This window comes from Gymnoscopelus braueri (assembly GCF_963280865.1).
Source record: "Gymnoscopelus braueri genome assembly, chromosome: 2".
NCBI lineage: Eukaryota > Metazoa > Chordata > Actinopteri > Myctophiformes > Myctophidae > Gymnoscopelus > Gymnoscopelus braueri.
In genome coordinates, this window is record NC_137604.1 from 25,340,371 (window position 1) to 25,354,030 (window position 13,660).

At 43.6% G+C, this 13,660-nt stretch overlaps 1 protein-coding gene across 1 annotated transcript in view; it reads right to left on the reverse strand.

Moving 5' to 3' along the window:
• LOC308105689 (receptor-type tyrosine-protein phosphatase delta-like) overlaps positions 1-10,918 on the reverse strand; it is a 135,555-nt gene extending 124,637 nt beyond the window's left edge. Inside the window, exon 1 of the mRNA XM_080456580.1 lies at positions 10,565-10,918. The gene's annotated coding sequence lies outside the window, so the exon portion shown is untranslated. The remainder of the gene's footprint in view (positions 1-10,564) is intronic.
• Positions 10,919-13,660: the final 2,742 nt, after the last annotated feature.

The window sequence follows — 13,660 nt, forward strand, 5'->3', positions numbered from 1 at the left end:
TAAATGACAGGTCTAATTTAATATATACATCAGAGAGTCTCGCTAAAGCACTTCCTGCATCTATAGGAACTAAAGGGGCGGTTGAGAAAAGCTGACTAGGACCTTTTGGATACATTAGTGGGCCAAACGATGCGCTGTGTTTCACTATGCATTCTTACATGACCAAGCGAGTACGCAAACATAGGCCGATGCATGTGCTTGTATGTATGCACACATCACACATGTCACAGCATGATCTTATTGATCGGTTTATTCGTTTATAGGGCTTCTGAGGTTAAAGGAGTAGTTCACCCCTAAAAACTACTTATTTTTCTATCAATTACGCACCCCATGAAGCCTTGAATTCATGGAGATTTTTCAGTTTTTGTCGCACTCCCGAGCCAATAATTTGAAGACCGGGTCATCGTCAATAGACTCAGTTTGAGTCTCCTACTCTTTGAGTCTTCTTCTCTTTGAGACTCTACCGGTCATCAAACTATTGGCTCAGGAATGCGACAAAAAAAAAAAATCTCCATGAATTCAAGCCTTCATGGGGTGTGTAATTGACAGAAAATAAGTAATTCTTTGGGTGAACTACTCCTTTAAGAAAATATCCCCCCAATCTCACAACAAGTTGTGTTGTTGTATCACATCGTTGTTGATTGATTGGTTGTTTGAATACTTTATTAACAGTTTGCAAAGACAAGCACAGGGAAGTACAGTTCAATACAAGGTCTGTTTAGAGGATTTTAAACCCAAGAAAGCACTAGGGCTTGTTTCCATTGGGGTCCTTTGTACTCAATTCATCGAATTCATGTTAGCTTATAAATCGGCTATTTTCGCCCGAACATTCGCCTATCATGACATGCCCTATTTGGGTTCATGTGGTTAAAAATGGCAAACATGTTTTTGTGGTGATTGCGTTGCAGTCTGTTGTTGAGTGAAGCGTGTAACCTCCTACAGGCACACGCAGGCTCCAGTCATCTTACAGTCATATCAAATCCAATAAATGCACCAGATATTCCAGGACATTTCAGGTCAGGTTTGTAATTTCGAAGTCTGTGCCAGAGGCGCCCTCAGTATTCTGAGGACAGAGAGCATGTAAGACAGAATGCATTCGCTGTCGTAGTGCTAGCGGAGTGATTATTCACAAAACACACACACACACACACACACACACACACACACAATCACACAATCACACACACGTCATATCCACATTAACATGGTGTCGAATAATAAATAGAGGAATAATGGAGCACCTTTCACCAGAGGGGACAGCCTTTACAGCTATTATCATACAGAAAAGCCTTTCACAATCAAGACTTACAGTATAGGCGGAGACAAAATGCGCTTGCTTGCACACACACACACACACACACACACACACACACACACACACACACACACACACACACACACACACACACACACACACACACACACACACACACACACATTTGTATTACTATACTGTACTTATGAGGACATCAACGTTTTAAGACAGTGATTTTATGAATGGCATTTTTTTCAAATAGCCGGAAATTTGCCAATCTACAAGCCCACAACGCATCACAGCATGTAGATCGGCTATTTCCTGGTGCACGACGCCAGTGCGCAACTAAGTGTAAATCATCACTCTTATCTCGAATCCCTAAACCTAACTTCTAAATGTCTAGCCCTAAGCATAACCCCAACCTGAAACTTTTTCTAACTGTAAACTTAACTCTAAAATCTTTTTTTTTAACCATAAAACAACCATATCTCTTGTGGGGGCCAGGAAAACGATCCTAACAATGTCAAATTCTACTATACTTGTGGGGACATTTGGTCCTCACAAGCATAGTATTACACACACACACACGCGTGCGCGCGTACACACAAATAACACGGTTGGTTGGGTTTTGATCCTGAGTGCCGTAGGGAGAACTGAGGGAAATGGGAAGGCAGAGCATAATTCCTAAACACAGAGACAACAAGAGATGGATTTGTGACCGAGCGACTCTCTCAGCCCCGCAGAGGGAAGGAGGGAGGGAGGGAGAGAAACCAACGACAAAAGGGGACGAGGCAATGAAAAGACAAGACGACAAAAGCAAAGCCGCCAGCTCAAGTGTCTTTATCCTGGGTTCAATCCACGGGACCGATAAGATGTGCAATCACAACGGGTCATTAATTAAAAATCTGGAGACAAACAGATCTTGAACGGAGGGGAGCTTAAGAGACTTAAAGAGAGGCAGAACTGCTGGTGAATGTGAATGTTTGCTGGTGGCCGTTTAATCACTTTCAACCTGGCGGCGCTGGTATATGTGATTAACCCATTGAGACCTGAAGTCGATTCTACATGTCTCCTAAATCTCAACAGTATTCTGAAAAAAACATATGTTTCTATATCAGTGGTGCTCAATCTTTTTCATGTCAAGGACCCCCAAAATGGTATGTATTTGGCCGCGGACCCCCATCAAAATATTTTGTTCCAGGGACCCCCCAGAAGCAAAGATTTGAGTAAAAAATGTTCGCTTTAAAAATATATATATTCAAAGATTTGCACACATTTTCAAGATTTTTCTAAAATAGCAGATCTACAAGCTCGTAGCGCGGCACTCGGTGCCGCGCTATGAGCTTGTATATCTGCTATTTTTGAATAGCCCAAAGTGTAAAATAATGCTTTTTAGCTCAAATCTAAAAATGACACAGTTCCAGGTCTTAATGGGTTAAAGGGAAAGATTTGTTTCCCCCACAAAATGTCATAATAATAAAAAATATAGCGACGGGTTGTGAGCTTGTAGGTCTGCTATTTTTGCTATACATCATATGATATGACAAACTATATACTGTACTGTAGAGTCTGGAGGTAATAAGGAAAATAGCTTATACAACTTGTGCGCGTTGTGAGCATGTAGATTGGCTATCTTAGCGTACATTTTTAGTGTAGAGTGAAAACAGGAGGAGGCCTAGTATAGAGCCTTCTGTGTATACGGTCAACTAAGTATATAAGTGGTGGTTAAAAACCCCCAGCTGCTGCCTGATGTTTGTGAATGGAGCCGTGGTAGTGTATGACCGGACCAAGGACTGGACCTCTGCCAAGACCCCGGCCAGACAACCCAGCTGATTCCGTGATTGATAATACCAGCACTCGCTACTTTGAGCACACGGCACGCTCACTGCTCTGGAGACGAGACATTTTACCGAATCAGCATAAAATGACTCAATGTGACTGTGGAGATTATAGTTATATTGTACTAAAACGCTGGGGAATAGGTGCCTGTGTCTGCATCAGTGCACTGGAACAAAGGGAAGACAAAGCTCAGTGTTTTAATGTTTCTTAGTAGTATTTCAGGAGCCGCGTAGAAACGACGTGGCACGATGTGGATCTGGGACTTCATGAGACCAGCCTGTGATATCAGTCATGTATCACTTCAGTCATCTATGACGTATCTATAACATAGCACAATCACAGCTCATTTGTGTGTGTGTGTGTGTGTGTGTGTGTGCGCGTGTGCGTGTGCGTGCGTGCGTGCGTGCGTGCGCGCGTGTGTGTGTGTGTGTGTGTGTGTGCGCGTGTGTGTGTGTGTTAGCACAGTGAGGGGGCATGCATGGCAGGATGCCCTGCCAAGAGCAGCAAATCTGCTGGTGGAGAGAAAGATGTGAAGTCCTGCAGCAATGCCAACGAAGTGTGATTTCACCACTTGAACCTGACTTGAAGTCTGCAGGGGAACTTTAGCCAAAAATAGCCGATCTACAGACGGAAAGGAGCGGTTCAAGTACAGTTGTAACTCAGGGCAGTGTGAATAAGAATAGAGGGTTTAATTGGTTATAACCACTTTCGACCTACTGTAGTGTTGCAACGTGTTGCTTCTGCTATTTTCGTATAAAATTCAAGCGTTCAAGCGTTATGCGCTTGAACTTTGTCACACAGTGGTGTCGTTCGCTGAAGATGGCTAGAAATCAAGCTAACAACACAGTATGATGAAAGAGAAAGACAGACAGACAGAGGGAAAAGAAGGCTTTGTAGTTTGGCAGCGGCCTGCCATGTCAAACCTTCATGTCTGTCTGTCTGTCTGTCTGTCTGAGAGAGAAAGAGAGAGACAGAGTTGAGACAAAATATGGTGCAATGACTAATGGAGAGTGAGACTGACATGAGGCAGACAAAATAGGTAAGTGAAGAGAGAAGAGAGAGTGAAATTATCCTTGCTGTCAGGCAGAAACCTTGCATCTCCACATTTTTATGTTTTTTCGTTTTTATGTTCTCGTAAATTTATGCCCAACTTCATCATACAAGACTGTTGCACAAAAGTACTGGAAATAGCAGATCTACAAGCTCAAAACGCGTATATCGGTTATTTAAAAACATTATAATAAAAAAGGAACGGTTTTGGACATACAAGGTTTCCACCCGACAGCAACGCTATGTTTCATGGCTCGTGGCGATAAGGCGAGGCGCTCTCAGACGGGATGAACAGATGAATGGAGCCTATTTTGGCTAAACTGGCGTGCACATGAGCGTGCATGTGTGTGTGTGCGCGCAATGCGCGTGCGAGTGTGTGTGTGGCTGGAAAATGGAATTGTTGTGGTTCTGCCCGGCTCCCTTGGGGTGTCTTTCTGTGATTGGAACATAAGGGGCCCAATGAGAGGACTGCCACAACCACAGGCTCCACAGGCTCTCTCTCTCTCTTTCTACAGTCCTTCTTATTCTGTAACTCTTGTCTCTCACTTTGACTGTATCTTGCCGAATGCTCAAACATACACAAGTGCGCGCACACACACACACACACACACACACACACACACACACACACACACACGCGCGCGCCGCAATTCATCAGGACCAGATGGAGATACAAGTAAAGGAAGAGAGACAGAACATTCCCTGTTGTCTTTCAGAGATAATGGACTGCACACAGGTTTCTGACAAGATCTTTCTCAAAGAGAACACACACACACACACACACACACACACACACACACACACACACACACACACACACACACACACACACACACACGTAACCTTAGAGCATATAAGGTAATGAGATAAATGTAAATTTGATGTAAGTATATGTTTGGAATAACAAGCAGAACATTAATATAAAAAAAATGCCTGTGAGGGAGACATCTCTTCTGCTACTACAACATTTTGATTAAAAAATGAGAAAACGGAGAGCGAAAGCAAGAGAGAGAGAGAGAGAGAGAAACTGACAGAGTGAGAGAGAGAGAGAGAGAGAGAGAGAGAGAGAGAGAGAGAGAGAGAGAGAGAGAGAGAGAGAGAGAGACGAGAGAGAGAGAGAGAGAGAGAGAGAGAGAGAGCAAGAGAGAGAGAGAGAGAGAGAGAGAGAGAAAGAAAGAAAGACAGAGAGAAAAAGAAAGAGAGAGAGCATGCAAGAGTGGGAGGGGGACCAGCGTGAGACTGCCGGTGGGAATCAAACGTGGCGGAGCAGGAACCCGAGCAGAGAACAGAGGAAGGGAGGGGAATTCTTCCGGTCAATTCTTTATGTCTCACCATATGTCTCCTCTCCGCAGGTGAGCACAGCAGCACCACGGCTGGCGCTCTACGGCTGTGCATTTGCATGATGTTTCAAATGTATAATAAGCCAGGATGACTGACAGACAGACGGATGATCACTTCATCGCCAGCGGAACACAGCGCATCATTCATCGAGAGCGGCCGTCAGACTGAGACAATAATGGGGTGGTGGGAAAAGTACTCAAATGTTTTACTTAAGTAGAAGTAACAAGAATGCAATGTAGAAGTACTCTGTTACAAGTAAAACTGTAAAAAAAAATTACTTAAAGTACCAAAACTATGAGTACTAAAATGTTTGAAAATAGCAGATCTACAAGCTCACAAGTGTGAGCTTGTAGATCTGCTATTTTCAAACAGCCTGATTGATTGATTGATGTACTTTATTTAGTAAGACATGAGAACAACAGTACATGGAAGTACAAATTCACAATACAGGGTCTACTAAACTGGAAGACTCATATAGCACTAAGCTTGTTTAAAATGAGATCCCCATGCACACAAATCATGATGATATGCCTAGGTATAAAAAAGGGGTAAAACGGTTATTGTATGTTTTATAATGTAATAATTTATATCTGCTAAGTAACTAGTAACTAAAGTTTTCAAATAATTGTAGTGGAGTAAAAGCACAATATTTGCCTCTGAGATGTAGTGGAGTAGAAGTAAAAAAGTAAAAGTATAGACAATTGGAAATACTCCAGTAAAGTAAAAGTAACTCAAAATTGTACAGTAAAAAGTACAGTACTTGAGTAAATGTACTTAGTTACTTTACACCACTGAATGGGGGAAAAGAAAAAACCTATCATATCGATAAGAAGAGAACACAGTCAAATCCTTTGTGCTTATTTGTCAATTTGTAGCTCAGAGAGAGGGAGAGAAAGAGCAAGGAGAGGGAGAGGTCAAGAGGTTGTGGAGGGCAACAAACAGACAGTGAGATAAAGCGAGCAGACGGCCTCATGGTGAGCAGGAGAGAGAGAGAGAGATAGGCTGGAGGCGTCTCCCTCCCACTAGCAGGTAGATCAATAGCAGCAGTCCACCTCCATGTCTGCTCTCTCCTAGTCTCTGCATCCTATCACTGTACAGCAGCAACAACCCAGCTGGACACTTAGCCGGCTCACTGACCTCCTCCTCCTACACCGCCGTTTCTCAACGTCTGGTCCGGGGCGCCCGTCAGGGGTCCAAATTGACCCTTGAAGGGTCTGGAATTCTATTATCTTTGGGAACCCCAATCTACACTCAGTGTTAATGTACTGTAACTCTGAGAGTGTACAAATGGAACCAAATGGACCAGACCTGCAAGGATCCATCTGAACCGGTGTTCTACTCTGTACAAGCCTCAGTGTTCATTTAACCACTTTAACCCTGGCATCCAAATTCAGGTTGTCATTATTAGGGAAAAATGTACATGTCCATTTCTAGGTGAAAAATACGAATCTACAAGCTCACGTGGGTTGAGAGCTTGTAGATCGGCTATTTTTGTATTACATTTTTAGTTTCTTTGTGGTTAAGTGGCTCAGTGGTTAACTCTAGAAGTCTTGGAGTTACTAGGCCTGTCATAATTATTACATAATCGCCTATTCATTTGAGATAATAGCAATTAACATTAACATTTTGAAAACCTAAACGTTAGTAATTTCTCTGTATATTTAATATATTTAATTTGTCATGTCTGCCCTTTGGCTTGTTTGTTTACAAAGCCTGAAAGCCAAACAGAAATGTAATAGTTATTTATATGATTGTGACTGACAGCCCTAGGAGCTACAAATGGAGAAATAAACACTGAGAGGTTTTGCTGTGTTTTTAAACAGCCTCCGTGCCTTTGATACAAATCATTCCAGAAACATTAGTCCTCCAGCAGACTGTGCTGCTCCTACATGATGAACGACAACTCAAATCTCAATGTCCACAGAGGAATACAACGAGTATCAGTACTTTACCTTAATCAACTACATGAAAAACACACTGAGGGAATCAGTCATCTTTGTTTGCTATAAATGGACCATATGTTGCTTTTTCAGCTAAAGCACTAGTCGTGCTTTAGACCAAGTTGTTCACTTGTTCAAGTAGCCAAAGAGAACATTCTCTCCGCTTCTATGATCATTCATGTTACCTCCTTTCCACTCCTGTCGTTTCTTCTCCTCTCCTCCACTCACCTAGTTTCCTCTCCTGACCTCTCATCCCCTCGTCTCCTCTGACAATTCACGTTGCCTCCTCTCCTCTCTTTTCCACTTTCATCTTCTCTACTTTCATATCCGTCTAGTCTACTCTCCCCTGCTTTCCTCTCCTCCACAGTCCTCCTCTGATAATTCCCATATCGACTCCTCTTCTCTCCTCTTCTCTCCTCATTCACATGTTGCTTTCCTACACTGCAAAATCCTGAGGGTTGATTTAACCCATTATTAAGACCTGAGATACAATTCTACAAATGTCAGTTTTTTTAAACACTTATGTTGCTATACTGTAATATCAGTGGTTCTCAAACTTTTTTCATATCAAGGAGCCCCAAAATTATATGTATTTGGCCGCAGACACCCATCTGAAAATAGTTTGTTCCAGGGACCCCCAGAAGCAAAGATTTGAGTTACAAATGTTTGCTTAAAAATATATATATTCAAAGATTTGCACAAATTTGCAAGATTTTTCAAAAAATTGCAGATCTACAAGCTCATAGCGCGGCACTCGGTGCCATATGAGCTTGTTCTATAGATCTGCTATTTTTGAATAGCCAAGTATAAATTAATGGTTTAAGTGGTTACACAGATGCGTTCCCGGTTTTAATGGGTTAACTAGCAAATCTTGTATGGGGGTCTCCACAAAATATTTCATTTATTTGGGGGTCCTTGACATTAAAAGGTTTGAGAACCACTGCTGTGTAACTCTTTAACCCCTTGACCCTTGGACCAGATTTAATTAAGGGTCCATTTTCACCTACTCCCCAGAGTTCAACTGACACTTTTGCAGTGTGATCACGTTGTGTGGTTGTGACCCAGGCAGCTGTGTTGTTGTGTTGCTGGCCCTGCTCCGGTGCTCCTGGGTTAAACAGAGTGTGGGAACCGAAGGGACAGGGACTATAATTACCAACCTAACTCTGACCATCCCTGACCTCACAAACACCTCTCCTAACCTGAGCCGCCTCCGGGGCCAACGGACATAGGCATTTTTCTGACACGCGCACACGTAACGATATGCACACTCTGAACGTGCCGACAAGCCTACACACACACACGCGCGCGCGCTCGCGCGCACGCACACACAGCTGGCTCTGCAGACACTAGCATCCATCACATTTTGTGAAACTTCATCTCTCAGAGTTGAGGAACAGCTGCAGTCATGACATGCAAGCCCAAACACGTGCACACGCACGCACGCGCACACACACACACACACACACACACACACACACACACACACACACACACACAGAGTGCAAGATCAGCTGGGTTAAAGTATTTGCACATCTTTGGACTGGCACAAGGCACCTTCAACCTGGCAGCAGTAGATCATGGTAGTAAAACAGGTTGTGTTGCTAAATGCACACACACACACACACACACACACACACACACACCCACACACCCACACGTCCACGGTGTGCTAAACGGCTCTCCCAAAGCAATTAGAAGCATTGATTGCAACTGCGTGCACACGCAAAACTTTTTTTCACCGGAGGCACTCAAGACTGTCACGGTTATTAGGAAAGCAAAGGAAATTAGGAAAGCAAAATTGCACACAATTACGTAAACTGGTGAATGAAAAACAAAAAGGTATGCATACACACAAATGGCAAGCACACATACAGACTCACAAACAGACACACGCTTGCTTGCCTAATGTCTGTAGGTAGGCTACTGGATTGATTGATTTGTAAGGTAGTGCTGCCTGTTAGAGGCAGACAGTGCTGACTATGGACAAACACACACACACACACACACACACACACACACACACACGCACACACACACGCATAAATGCACGCACGCACACACACACACAGGCTACACACATAGCACACACAAATGCAAAATGCATTACAATCAGAGGTACAGTAGAGGTAAAACTGTTAAACTAAATATATAAAATATGTTGGCTATAATGCAATGGTTCAAAGCATGGTAATTCTAATAAAAAATAGATTAAACTTTATAATATATAAGTAAGATTGTTGCTGCTCACATCATGGGCATATCATCATACAGATGGGATAGAACATCTAATTTCAAAACCCTTTCCACATTGAACTGAACACACTTTTGGGTGCTCTCAGGTAGTAGTACGGCTCCACATAGCCTTTACATTCCATAAAATGAAATGTGGTGGAGCTTCCAACGTGAATTCTATAGACGGTTTTCATCTCCAACGTTCCCATTGACAGCCAGAGGAAAACGTGTCTGCGCACCATGACATTATCATTCTTGTGGGGACTGGCCAACATGTTATAGTCGTGAGAAAATACCTCTGAGCATCATGAGGATTTACGATGATTTCAGAGGGAAGCGCCGACCAAACGACATAGAGTCTGATGCCTCTAATCTCCCAGCAACATAAAAATAATAATATTTAAGAGTAGAATCATTTAACCACTTAAAACCCGCCGTCGGTATATTGTGGGGAAAGCTTTCGCTGGCAATAGCCGATCGACAAGCTTCACAACGCGACGCGTTGTGAAGCTTGTCGATCGGCTATTGCCAGCGAAAGCTTTCCCCACAATATCAGAAAACAGAAAATACACTAGTATTGAGCCCTGAGGGACTCAGGTTAAACCCACATGGGGGTTTAAGTGGTTACAACCAAAACGACGCCACAGGCAACCACCTGAAAACCCCCTTAAACCCCCTTAAACACCCAGAGCCATCAACCATGTGAGGAAAGACACAGCTGTCATTCATTCGGTTCTGATGAGGATGATGATGATAGATGGAATCCCTCTGAATATGGATCAGACCAACACATGCATTTAGCGCTTTGGTTTTTATATCATTATACAGCTTAACGACCGCGCGTGCTTGTATACAACTCATTGCAAAAATGTTGATTAAATGAAACAAAACAAAAAACACATCTTACCATTTTAACATCATGTTCTGTCGCTGTGTGTAAATAAATTGACGTTCAAGCGTTCGTTCGTTCGTTCGTTCGTTCCGTCGTCGGTTAAACATCCACTGTAGTCGCCGCTCCGCCGAAATAATCCAGCACCGTGCGTCTCTCTCTCTCTACCTCTCTCTCTACCTCTCTCTCTCTCTACCTCTCCTTCTCTCTCTTCCCCTCCCTCTCTCTCTCTCTCTCGCTTCAGTAATGTCTTCACCGGTGTGTATGAGTTGGTAAAGGGTACAGTTAGCAGACAGACCGACAGGCTGGAGTTAAGTTAGTAAGATTTCAAGCCGCAGACAGTCAGTCACCACCGTGTGTGTGTGAGTCTGTTCTGTTTCTGTTCTGTTGTCCACCGAGGCGTCAAGCTCCTCCGGTCCTCCTCATCCCGCCCTACTGTAGCTCTGCTCGCCCCGGTAAAAAAAAGAAGCTGTGAGAAGCAGGGAGGTTGTTGGAATGGTTGGATGGATGGATGGAGGGAGGTGGAGGAGGAGGGACCGTACAGAACACGCGACCTCCAGCGCGATCAAGTGTGCTTTAGCTGAATGCACTGGAGGAGCCGGGAGTTAACGGCAACGATGAGATTGAGGGGTCTCTCTCCCTCCCTCTCTCTCTCTCTCTCTCTCTCTCTCTCTCTCTTAGGGAGGGAGAGAGAGAGAGAGAGAGATAGACGTCATTTGGACAATCTATCCACAAAAAGTTGTAATTTGATCAGTGTTTTAAGGTCTCTAGTTCCGCTGGCCTTTGCCAAGAGTTGAACATTCTCAGTATTTGCTGTGTTATTACTTATTATTACAGAGAGGCCCCCAGAGCAGTGAGTGGGGTGGATGCAGGTTAAGGAAGGGCTGAAACGTCATAATGCATGGGTGGCTTGTGTATGTGTATACACTTTTATATGAGACAAATCTGTCTTTATAGGTGTACGATACAGGTATTTATCTATAAATTACACTATCTGTATCTGTATGCCTGTTTGTCTTTCTATCTGCCTGTCCTATCTCTAGAACATTGGTTCTCAAAGTGGGGTCCGGGGACCCACAGGGATCCTTGGGGGGGTTCTGCGAGCTTGTACATCTGCTATCTTTGAAAATATTCAAAGAATGTCTAAAATGTTTGGAGAGTTTTGAATAATTAGATTTTTTTTAACGCAAATCTTCTCTTCTAGGGGTCCCTGGCACAAAACTTTTCAGAGGGGGGGTCCGAGGCCAAATATATATCAATTTGGGGGTCCTTGCCACGAAAAAGTTTCAGAACTACTGCTCTAGAACCCTTCAGACAATGGACTTCACTTGGTGAGTGTATTGCCAAGGACCCAAGGAAGTGCAGAGTGTCGAGTGTGAAGTCCATCGGATCAGCGGTTCTCCAGAGTCGGCCTGGCCTGCTCCAAGTGGGCACAAGTAGCCATCTCCAACTTGTCGCTGTCGGGCAGAAACCTCTTATCTCCATATTTTAACTCTTTGTATTTTTTTCCCCCGTAAATTAACGCCCTACTTCATCATACTACAGCGTCACATTCAAAAGCATCAAAAGTTTGCGCCGCGTTTCGAGCTTGTCGATCAGCTACTTTAGCTATTTTTGAATTTGAATCCTGAAAAGTAACCGTTTTGGACATATGAGGTTTCCCACCCGACAGAGACGAACTGCTCATCCGATTGACTTCACACTTGACTTTGGCAGGTGTGCATCGCCGAGGACACAAAGGAAGTGCAGCGTCTGTCGAGTGTGAAGTCCATCGGATGAGCGGTTCTCCACAACCCGGCCCGCTCCGAACCCGGCACGTGGGTACGGATGCCGCACTAGTGTAATTAACCCATTCAATCCGGGAACGCATCTCTGTCATTTTAGATTTCTTTGGCTATTAAAAAATAGCAGATATACAAGCTCCGAGTGCCGCGCTATCTTTGAATATATATATCTTTGAATATATATATCTTTGAATATATATATTTTTAAAGTGAAAATTGGAAAAATATTTTGTTCCAGGGACCCCCAGAAGCAAAGATTTGAGTTACAAATGTTCGCTTAAAAATATATATATATTCAAAGATTCGCACAAATGTTCAAACATTTTCAAAAATAGCAGATCTACAAGCTCACAGTGCGGCACTCGGTGCCATGCTATGAGCTGACAGAGATGATATGAGCTGACAGAGATGCTATGAGCTGACAGAGATGCGTTCCCGGATTCAATGGGTTAAATCTGAATACCACTGCATCCAATCACCTGAAAATGCATGAACTGACTGACTGACTGACTGACTGAATGAACAAATTAACGGATTTATCCACACAGGACCAAACAAGGCCCGTCTAACAAGGGACAATTATTCACACCCTTATCTGTAGCCTAATTCCATCATATACTGTATAATGAGTTGTTGGGACTATGTGTGCTGCGTGTTAATTTTGGAGTTTGGTGTTCAGAGGCGTCAAGCCCAACGTAGCATAAACTTTGTGCAGTCATGGGTTGATGGAGTGACAGAGTGAGAATGAGGGGGGAGGTGGCAGACAGTAGCAGAGAATCGGGGTGTAAAACCAATTGTGGAATTTGACACACACACACACGCACACGCGCACACACACACACACACACACACACACACACACACACACACACACACACACACACACACACACACACACACACACACACACACACACACACACACACACACACACACACACACACACACTTATGTGGGTGTGCTGACCTAGAACAGCAAACACAATCAGCGGTGCGGCAGATTCCCATCAGCGCTATGTAAATGAGACAGAGGACTGTAAACATGCTTTTGTTGCAGAAACTCCTCAGCTCAGTGGGTAGTAGAACAAGAAAACACAACCTCCGTGTGAGAACACAGACACGCACGCACACACACACAAGCATGCATACACACACACGTACACACACACAAGCATGCACGCACGCACGCACACACTCTCTTGGAAGATAATAGCTGGGCACATTCGAGATAAGAGTTTTTTCTATCAAGATAACTTAAATGGATCAAATAGAATCGAGGGCTTGATTTCATAAGTCTCAGAGAACATGGGCGCACACGCGCACACACACGA